This window comes from Phalaenopsis equestris, unplaced genomic scaffold, assembly GCF_001263595.1.
Source record: "Phalaenopsis equestris unplaced genomic scaffold, ASM126359v1 Scaffold000443, whole genome shotgun sequence".
Taxonomy (NCBI): Eukaryota; Viridiplantae; Streptophyta; class Magnoliopsida; order Asparagales; family Orchidaceae; genus Phalaenopsis; species Phalaenopsis equestris.
The window spans coordinates 109,556-119,799 of NW_018164884.1; positions in this window are offsets into that span (position 1 = coordinate 109,556).

The window sequence follows — 10,244 nt, forward strand, 5'->3', positions numbered from 1 at the left end:
TGAACCGCTTTACTGTCATAAGTGGCTAGATATATATATTACTCTTCAATAAGTTAATAATTATAAATCTATACTTATTTTAATTTTATATAGTAAATTTTGGCTTAGTTAATTAAAGAAGGTGTAATCATAATATATTTTAGATTTTAGAAGATAAGCTAGAGAAATTCTTTTAAAATAAATTGTAAGTCTAGTTTTGAAAATTAACTTTTATAAGTGTGAGGTTTCTTAATATAGGTTAAATTTTATTCTTAAATACTTTTTTTGTAACGTGATTAATAAAGAATAATAAAAAATATCTAATTAATTAAATATTAAAATGCATCATTCAAGGTTGTAGTTGGTCGCTATAATAACTTCAGCTGGCCACATAAACCTTAGTTGAAAGTTTTAACAATAGTATTTGGTCATAAAGGTCATAGTTGGTTGATGCACGACCTGTATTTGGGGACAAAAGATGTGTTTGGAAGCTACAATACATAAAAGCCGTAGTTGATGACTACAATAGTGTTCTTTTGGCCACGTATGTTATAGTTAGAAGCCTTAGTAGAATTAGTCGGCCACAAAGCCAGTAGTTGGTTATTGCTTATGCACTAGTTAGCCACCAAGGTCATGACCGAAGGCTGCAATATCGTCACTTTGTCACGAAGGTTGTAGTTGGTGGTTGTAATAACGTTAGTTGGTCGCATAAGTCATAGCTGAAAACTGTACCAATAGTTGTAGGTCATAAAAGTCATAATTGGTTGTTGCACGGGCAATACTTGGCTACAAAGGTCATGGTTGGAAGCTGCAATATCGTCATTTGGCCACAGAAGTTATAGTTGGTGACTGCAATAACATCAGTTGGTAACATAGACCATAGTTGGAAGTTGTAGATGGTAGTATTCAGCCACAAAGGTCGTAGTTGGAAGCTGCAAAATCGTCAATTGGCTATAGAGGGTGTACTTGATGACTCAATATCATCAGTTGATCACATGGGTTGTAGTTGTAAGTTGTAACAATAGTAGTCGGCCACAAAAACCAAAGTTGGTTGTTGCACAAGCAGTAATTGGTCACAAAGGCCATGGTTAGAAGTCGCAATATCATATGTTAGCCATAGAGCTATAAAAAAAGCTCATTGTTCGCAACTAGGTTATGTTCGTCTAGTTAAATAGCTCTTGCTCTATTCATTCACAACGCAAGCGAGCCGAACACAAAATTTTTTATCAAACACGATTTATAAATGAGTCAAACACTAACAAAAATTTATTCATTTGTATTCAGCTAATTTTGACTTGAAATAATTAAATAATAATATTTATTTAAATTTTATATATTTACTTTTTATACATATAAAAAATGCTAAATTTATTATTTTTAAAAGATATTTGAGTGGTATGATTATAAATAAAATATATGAGATTAGGTGTTTGATATGGATGGTATGTATGCAAATGTCTCTAAAATATCTGCATATGTAAATACATAAGAGTTGGGCAGTTTTTTCCCAAAAATCTTCATGTCGCCCAGTCATATATGTAAATACATAAAATTGGGTGGTATATGTGTAAATGGCCTAAGACTTCCGAAGCTTCTATGTTTTTTGTTCCACATCGCTCTTAGAAGAGGAAGAATTCTCATTAGGAATCCCATTTAAATATGAAAACGAAAAAAAAAAAATTTCAGTTTTCATTTGCAATCTATTATTGAGTGGGGGATGAAACAAATATTTTAAAATAAAATTTTATTTTCGAGTAAATTGAGCTAAAATGAATACAATATTGGTGAAACTAGACTTGTTCTATGAATCATATTCAAAGAATATAGTGTAGGGATTTAGAGAAAGAAAAATAGAGATCAGAGATACTTGCTCGATAAAGACAAAGAGAAGTGTTCCCAGACACTTTGGTTCTTTTTTATTTCATGAATTTGGTCACTGCATTGAGTGAGAGAGAGGAGGGGGAGGGGTTCAAAGAGAAGAACCAGAACGGCTAATATATATTTTTTGATCTGTCTATTTATAGAAGATGGAAGAATAAAATAAAAAATTACTTAATTACCTCAGTTTAAGTAGAGTTGCATAGAGCAATCTAGTCTTTTGTTGCCTGGTTCTATCAATTAGGAGCTTTTTGGTCAGCTTTTAGGAGGTGGTTGGCGATGCTGCAGTCGTGCAAGGTGGAGGGATCGACTTGATGCTTGAAGGTCCGATTAGAATAGAGGGAGTCAAGTGGTCGGCTGAAAATGGGGGTGGAAGGTCAAGGGTGGTCGGGTGGAAATAAGGGGTGGAAGGTCAAGGGTAGTCGACCGGTTAGAGAGAGAGTGGTCAATTATAGGTGTTCGGCCGACTGGACATGGGGTGTTATTCATCGCAGAAAACACCTATCCAATTGCAAAGGGTTGTGTTCTTCCCTGAGCTGAAATTCTTTTCCATACAAATATGTAAGCTTGAATGTTGCTCAAAATCTTGTCTAACATGAGCTAATTCGAACAAATTCGAATTTGAATTGAGTCAAATAAAAATTTAGTCATTTACATGCTATGTCGAACATGAGCTCATTTCGAACAAAAAACAATTTCAAATGACTTGAAAACAAACACACTCTGAGCTTGCTAATGTTCGATTCATTTACACCCACAGTTAGCTAAATAGGTCATAACTGGATAATGCAATAGCGACAGTTGGCTGAAGGTGTCTAGTGGTGGGTAGTTAAGGCGACGACGGTGATTGGTGGCTACAGAGGTCGAAAGTTATCAGTGAGTCTTCAGCATGGACGCTAAACATTATGACTATATTTGGGATACAACATTTGCAAATAAGGGTTGCCAATGGCTGGTGGTTGCTAGCTGCAAGCAAGGATGGTCATCAATGGTCGACAACAACCAACGTGCGGTGATCAACAATGATCGAAGACTAAAAGAGGCCGAAAGTTATCACTGGGTTTTCAATATAACATTATGCATTACAACTGCATTTTTGATATAATATTACCAATAATGGGTTACTGATAAATGTGAGCATGGGTGGTCAGCGGTAGTCGATAGCAACTGATGAGCAGTGACCGACAGTGGTCGGCTACTACAGAGGCTGAAAATTAAACAATATTGGTGAAACTAGACTTGTTCTATGAATCATATTCAAAGAATATAGTGTAGGGATTTAGAGAAAGAAAAATAGAGATCAGAGATACTTGCTCGATAAAGACAAAGAGAAGTGTTCCCAGACACTTTGGTTCTTTTTTATTTCATGAATTTGGTCACTGCATTGAGTGAGAGAGAGGAGGGGGAGGGGTTCAAAGAGAAGAACCAGAACGGCTAATATATATTTTTTGATCTGTCTATTTATAGAAGATGGAAGAATAAAATAAAAAATTACTTAATTACCTCAGTTTAAGTAGAGTTGCATAGAGCAATCTAGTCTTTTGTTGCCTGGTTCTATCAATTAGGAGCTCTTTGGTCAGCTTTTAGGAGGTGGTTGGCGATGCTGCAGTCGTGCAAGGTGGAGGGATCGACTTGATGCTTTGAAGGTCCGATTTGATTAGAGGGAGTCAAGTGGTCGGCTGAAAATGGGGGTGGAAGGTCAAGGGTGGTCGGGTGGAAATAAGGGGTGGAACACCAATGGTAGTCGACCGGTTAGAGAGAGAGAGAGAGTGGTCAATTATAGGTGTTCGGCCGACTGGACATGGGGTGTTATTCATCGCAGAAAACACCTATCCAATTGCAGAGGGTTGTGTTCTTCCCTGAGCTGAAATTCTTTTCCATACAAATATGTAAGCTTGAATGTTGCTCCAAATCTTGTCTAACATGAGCTAATTCGAACAAATTCGAATTTGAATTGAGTCAAATAAAAATTTAGTCATTTACATGCTATGTCGAACATGAGCTCATTTCGAACAAAAAACAATTTCAAATGACTTGAAAACAAACACACTCTGAGCTTGCTAATGTTCGATTCATTTACACCCACAGTTAGCTAAATGGGTCATAACTGGATAATGCAATAGCGACAGTTGGCTAAAGGTGTCTAGTGGTGGGTAGTTAAGGCGACGACGGTGATTGGTGGCTACAGAGGTCGAAAGTTATCAGTGAGTCTTCAGCATGGACGCTAAACATTATGACTATATTTGGGATACAACATTTGCAAATAAGGGTTGCCAACGACTAGTGGTTGCTAGCTGCAAGCAAGGATGGTCATCAATGGTCGACAACAACCAACGTGCGGTGATCAACAATGATCGAAGACTAAAAGAGGCCGAAAGTTATCACTGGGTTTTCAATATAACATTATGCATTACAACTGCATTTTTGATATAATATTACCAATAATGGGTTACTGATAAATGTGAGCATGGGTGGTCAGCGGTAGTCGATAGCAACTGATGAGCAGTGACCGACAGTGGTCGGCTACTACAGAGGCTGAAAATTAACGCTGAGCATGACTATAGTGTTTTACGTTACGCTACATTTGTGATACCACGTTAGCAAGCATGGGTCACTAATGGCGGTGAGCAGATGCGGCTAATAGGTGATGGCCTACGGTGATCAACGACTCTGAAGGCTGAAAATTATCATCGGGTTTTCAATACAAAGTTATATGTTATGAGTATATTTGGGATATGACGTTAGCAACCATGGGCCACCGACGATGATGAACAAGGGCAGCCGACGATGGTTTATGTTTGCTGACTAAAGGTAGTCGATGATTATAGATGCCAGAAGTTATCACAAAGACATTAGTCTAGCACATGCTTTCGAATTCCTTCTCTTCTCCTCTTCCCTCCCTTCCCAAATGAAGAGATAGGGTCTATTTACAGGTTCTCACAAAATAACATTTTGATCTTTCGGTGAATAATTTCACCACCAACTTGATCGGAGGCCCATATTGATTTCCTTGGATCATAAGAAATTTTTTTAATGATTTGAGGGCCTTAATGACCTTAGAGTTAAGTGGGGTTGGATTTGTTAAATTCCTCTCATTAAGACACTCGGTATGAATATATATGCATCCAAATTGGAGTTCATTTGACCATTAAATTGAAAACATGGAACCTCTAAAAGTGCTTTAATTGCTTGATCTAAGTTTGATTGGACTTAATCGAACCAATTATGGTGTCATCTGGTTCATCTTATCGAGACAGATATAAACTTACTAAATTTGAGGCCTGGATGATTTTGATTTTAAACAGGGAACATTTCATGCTGAAAAATTCCTTGAGATTTGTGTCAAATAAAAAAAGTTTCTTCATAGCATGTCAATTTCTATTCGAAATTTATTAAATGCAAATTTTAGATGATTATTAATTTAAATGTTCTTACTTATAAATTAAATATTAATTAAAATTTTTATTTAATTGGATAAAAATTATGATGATATATCAAGAAAAGAATGGGTAGTCTTATGACAATGCACCCTAATTTGGTGTAAATATAATTGATGTGTACTAGAAAATGTGTGAAGTAGAATAATATATTATTGTCTTCTTAGCGTTGTACAAAGATTCAACACATTCATAAAAGATAAAATAAATAGTAATGACACTAGAAGTTTTTACGTGGAAACCTTGTAACCTGTAGAGTGAAAAACCACGTGTCCTGACTCATTTGAAGAAATTCATTATAAGTTGATAATTACAAAGACCTCTTATCTCACAAGAAAGAAAAGGTTACAAAGTTTTCCAAATTAGAGCGTCGATGTAAGAAAGATCTCATCACAAAGAAGAGACGACGGCTGAAGTTGAACTGCGAGGGCCGACAAGTGGTGGTCAAAGGTGTTCAATATTATTCGACGATGATTAAAGGGATGCTGAACCTAAACTCCTCAAAACTTGGAGCTATTCTTTAGGTTTCAAGCTCTTCTATCCCTCATGAGATGGGTGGGCTCCTATTTATAGATTCACTGCATCAATTAAATATGAAATTTGGACCACTATGATGAGATGACCCAAAGAGATCCCCTTGACCGGACGACATTCGATGGTCATTTGAGTGTCTTAATGATGTTAGAATTGAGTGTTTTATGACACGTTGGATTCTTCTTATCGAGATACTCGATTAGAACATAAACTCATCAGAATCAACATCAGTTCGACATTTCAAAAATACTCAGAAAGCTTCCAAAAACAATTTAATGTCTTGATCTGAGCACGATTTGACTCGGATTGAATCGATTTAGGTATAATTAAGTTTGTCCCATCAAGTCGGCGAGTTTAAAGTTTGTTGTAATCAAAGCTGATGGTCACTTTTAATCACATTGAAAAAATTTTTATTTAAAAAGATCCATGCCAAATGTAGGAAAATTTTCAATAAAGTATTAATAATTAAAAGGTTTTCGAAGGATTGCATGTAGATTATTTCAGTATAAATCAAGCTTTAATATCCAATGATCGGAATAATAGAATCAATAACCACCGTTTTATACAATTCGTAATTTTTATCCCAATTATTTAAATCTTTACAATTTATCACCCAGAGAAACATGAAAATACAAAATAAAAGAAAATGAGAAAAGATTTTTTGGAGCTCGAATCCAACATTTTGTAATTCTTCCCTTTTCCAGGCCTGAAAATGAAAAGTTACGCATCTTCCAGTCGTGGAGACAACAATGTCAAACACCTCGCCGCGCTTCGCCACCAATACCCAAAACCCTCCCCGCTATTCACCTGGGCCAGCTTTCTCAAATCTACCGCCGCCACCTCCCCGCCCTCATCGCCCACAAACACCTTCCCCTCCCGCGCCATAACTCCGGCGACCCTCCTCCTCAGAACCGGCCGCGCATAAGCTGCAGGAGCTCCATCCCCTGCCCTGGCATCCCACACCCTCACCACCGCACCTCCCACCTCATCCGCTGCCGAAACTATCTCCGTCGGCGAAGCAAGCTGAACCACTGCAGTGTCAGCAGCGCCGCCATCAAACGATCTAAGGATCTCTCCGCGGCTCATATCGAAGAACGAGACAGTCCCTGCATTCCGATCAAATCCAAGCCCAAACTCATCCCAAGCTTTCACGACACCCATTCCCCCCACGAAATCCGGCAAGGAGAAAGAGAAATTGCTCGTCTCCTTCAGCTTTTCTATCCTCAAATGTTCAGACTCCTCTTCCTCCTCTTCCATCTCATTCATTTCGCTTTCTTCCTCCTCTTCAACATCGGAAGATGAGACTGAAGCATCGTCATCGTCGCTGCAGGAGGAATAGAAGGAGGGGAGCCGAATTAGGGTTTTCCGCCTTCGGAAACTTGAAAGCTGGAGTTTTGACAACAGGACTGCGATGGCAGTGGCGGCGGCTGTGAGGAGGAGGACACCCCAGGTCCAGAAGGATCCCGGAGCGGAGTAAAGGAGGTCGTCGACGAGGCTTGGGTTTCCAAGTAGGCCTAATTCGTGGACGATTAGAGGTGAGTCCATGGAGGGCAACAGTGCTCTGTAGGGGAGAAAAGGGGGAGCTTTAAGAGATGCAGAGGGTTGGAAAAGAGGAGAAGGGGAGACGTGTGTGGGGCGGGTTTTATGGACGGAGAAATTAGAAAGAAAGGTGGAAGGAAGTGATGCCGTGTCGTAAAGGTAACGTGCTTCTCGTTGGCGGCTTTCTGGTGTGGGGGTGGAGTTTATAACTGAGCAGGCGTTGGTTTATATTTCTACCTCTTCTTTAACCGGGCATCTACAAGATTTTTTAGGTATTTTATGTATGCGAGTCTGTTGCCTGATTGCCTTATAACAGGGTCGGTTGTTCTAGCATGATTTTGGTTCGGTCAATTTGATTGAGTTGGGGCAAATAGCTGACTTCAATCGATTAGCTTCGAGTTGGTAGGATTGGCTCGGTATGCTAGACTTTACTGATCGGCTGATTTAATTTGATTGTTGACCCTCAATTCCTAGATAAAGAACTTTTGTTGACAGAACGAGACTAGGGTCTAAAGAAGGTGGTGGATCACCATAACTCGATAGATAGCTCATTCCTTGAGGAGAGAGATCATTCGGCATGATTGTGAGGCTATGTTGCATTTCCAATTTTTTGTCCTTGTTGAGAAACATAGGGAGCGTCAGCGGAACGGATTGTGATGGCAAGGAACTGAATTCTTTTCTCGTGTTGGATCTACTGAGAGGTAGGTCGATGCACGTGTTGGCTTTCTTGTGTTGATTAGCTCAGGTATTGATCTTCTATTCAAGTGTGATCAACATGAAGTTAGATCATTCTTTTTGTCCTTCTTCTAGCTCGGTTAGACTTCATTCTTGGCTCGAATGGATGCATCTAATCACATAAATGGAACCTATTTGAAGCTAAATTTTTTACTGAAGTTATAAAAAGTAAGTTTAATGTTATGATAATCATAAATTAAATATTTATTATTAAAAATAATACTTAAAGTTTACATATTTTCTAGTCATGACATCAATAAAAGACATATAATTAATTTATATTGTAAAACAGTGAAATGAGATACCAATAATTCCCTACTGCATAAATTTTAGGGAATATATCATCTGCTCAAAGGTTGCTTTCATATTCAGCTACAATCTAGATGGGTCTTTTTAAACAAATCTTTAGGTTTTTTATTTTATTTTCTCTGTCCTTGTAATTCACTTTTCATTCTAGACCATTCAGTTTGTATTCATATCTTCTAGTAATAAAAGTGCGCGTGATCCTCGATTTTCCTTTAAAAAATTTACTTATTAATAAATATTTATCATGAATAAAAATGTATTAATATTTTGAAGGAAATATGTGCCCTCTCTCACTTCTTAAATACCTAATGCACATTAAATTCTAAATCTCTACTCTCTATTTGTATATGTATATATGTACAACATAGATATGTGTATATGCATATATGTACAATGTAGATACATATATATATATATATCTATGAATATGCGTATATGTGTATATATATATACGCACGTGTGTGTGTGTGTGTGTGTGTGTGTGTGTATTAGATAGGTATACGTGTATATGTATATATGTACAACATAGATATGTGTATGTGTATCACAAGAAAACACAGATCGTTTACGTGGTTCGATCCAACTGGATCTACGTCCACGAGAGGGAATCAATCAAATAGTTCACTAAGGCAAAAGAAATGGAAAATACATAGCTTATACATAGAGATGAGCCCTCATCTTCCTTCTATGGTCTTCCTCTCAAGCGATACCTTGATACAAGGCCTCAAGATGCTCTCCTCCTCTCTAGCTCTCTAGCTATTATCTCTTCCTTTGTGGTAGCTTAAGATTTCTTCCCTTGCCTCTATTTATAGAAACAAGAGAGGGGTAGGTGGGAGGTAGGTGGGAGGTAGGTGAGCGGTAGGTGAACGGTAGGTGAGATGTGGTAGGTGAGCGGTACCACATTACAAAAGTGCCCTTTTACCTTAGTTCATTAATTGGGGGTCAAAATAACAGTACGTCTATGTGTAGCTGAAAATGTGTGTTTGTATAAGTGGGCAAGTCTATCTGTATATGTGTAAGAGTAAATAAATTTATCTTGCAGAATTAGATTCTAATGATTTTTATGAAATTGAGCTTGTGGCCTTGATTGTCAACTATTTACTTATATTACTGACATGCGTATTAGTAAAAATTTATCATATTTAAAATGCATTGTTGATATTACAAAATAGTTTATTAAAGCTAAGAAAAATTATGTGCATCCTCTACTTTTCAAACTTATTACCTGGACATTAAATTTACCCAATGAACTTTATCAAACATTGACTGCACAATCAAATGGGCGACTATTGACTCAATGACTGTCTTATACCATATATTGATAAGAAAATATTTGGCTTGATTGCAAATGAATATATTATGCGAAGCTATAAAATAAAATAAAATATATTGAGAAGTTTGCAATCATTATTCAATTAACTGATGACAATAAAATACAAGATTTTATTTCAAATTATGTGCTTTTCATATTCTTAAACTTATTTATTAATGTTAATAAATTTGTCCCCTCAAAAGAAATGCCACTCCTACCCTTTTAACATCGCATCAAAAATATTATCAATATTTAAGAATTTATATATCTTCATTGTATATAATATAAAAATTTATATTGTAGATATATAAATATATAAAAAGTGTGTGGTAAATACCTAAATTTTATTATTGATATCATCTAACGTTTGATTAACTCTATTAATAAATTTTGCCTAAAAAGGTAAGAAAACGCCAATTAGGATCGATAAGGATAGGCCTACTTTGGGAATGACTAGGATCCAAACGTCAGGATAAATGCTAATTTTTTATTTATTTTAATATATATATATATATATATATATC